Raw genomic sequence first — 1,212 nt, 5'->3', positions numbered from 1 at the left:
CCTCACGCCCATAAAACGGCCTGTTTCCGCCCAGTAACACCCATTTCCTGTCAATCACACTACGATCGCCTGAGCGAAGAAAAAGCCGTGAGTAAAAATCCAAACTTCATAGCAAATTTACTTGGCACAGTCGCAGTGCGGACATTGCGCATGCGCACTAAGCGGAAAAACGCTGCGATGCGAAGAAATTTCCCGAGCGAACGACTCGGAATGACCTCCTTAGTTTCAAAAAGTTGCATGAAAATGCACCCGATACAAAACGAGTTTAAACACTACATAAACCGACTCAAACACGAATATTAGTAAATATAGGCCCAAGTGTCAAGCCATCTGTTGCCTCTGTCAATCTTGAATATGGGGGTGAAGAGAAAAAGAAGTGACCTTTGTTGGGAGCACTCGCTCTCGGAAACAGTATTAGAATTAATTTTATGTAAATTATATTGTAATGATGAAGCAATTAAAACGTAACTTTTAATAGTAACAATATTCAATAAAATATAGGTACACTGTCAAATGCAAAAAATATGTAATAAGAAAAAAGATGGCTACATTAATCGTGAACAACACAATCAGCTATTGCTGTGAATATATTGATGAATTTAATTAAACATTAATTGCAAATATGCTAAACATATATACACACTCCTGCAAAGTCGGCCTTGTTGCCAGTCTGATACCATCAGTAACCTACAACTCCTGGTATTCCCTAGTGGTCTACCACTGAGGTACTGACCAGGCCCAACACTGTATTGCTGCCAAGATCAGGCGAGATTGGGCATACCCAGTGTGGTATGGTAGTAGGTTTATATATGATCGAAGGACATGAGATGCAGCTGTTAAGCAGATTATGAAAGATATTTAACACTGGGCAGAACTGCAAAAGTAAATATAGTGCCTTATTTTATTTTATTGACCGTCACTGCACCAATTTGTAACCCAATTTTCTAGGTATACAAGGGTTAAAATCATCTGGTCAATATAGATTTGTGTCACACGGCTTGTGTTTTATATGTGCATGACAGTGCCATTTGGAAGAATACATCAATGAGGCTTGCATAAAAAAAGCCTACTATATGTGCATGACAGCGTCACTTGGAAGATACATCAATGAGGCTTACATAAAAAGGCCTACATTTGTTTATATAGGCATAGCCAAAATACTGCACAGAGATCCAAGAAAATAATATATCTATTGTTGATCAGGTCTCCCTA

General features: G+C 38.6%; 1 pseudogene; it reads right to left on the bottom strand.

The window, feature by feature from the left end:
• Positions 1-684: 684 nt before the first annotated feature.
• On the bottom strand, positions 685-803 carry LOC134912799 (5S ribosomal RNA; annotated as a pseudogene).
• Between the last annotated feature and the right edge of the window lie 409 nt (positions 804-1,212).

This window comes from Pseudophryne corroboree, chromosome 4, assembly GCF_028390025.1.
Source record: "Pseudophryne corroboree isolate aPseCor3 chromosome 4, aPseCor3.hap2, whole genome shotgun sequence".
In the NCBI taxonomy this organism is placed as follows: Eukaryota; Metazoa; Chordata; class Amphibia; order Anura; family Myobatrachidae; genus Pseudophryne; species Pseudophryne corroboree.
This window is presented reverse-complemented; position numbering and strand designations above follow the sequence as displayed.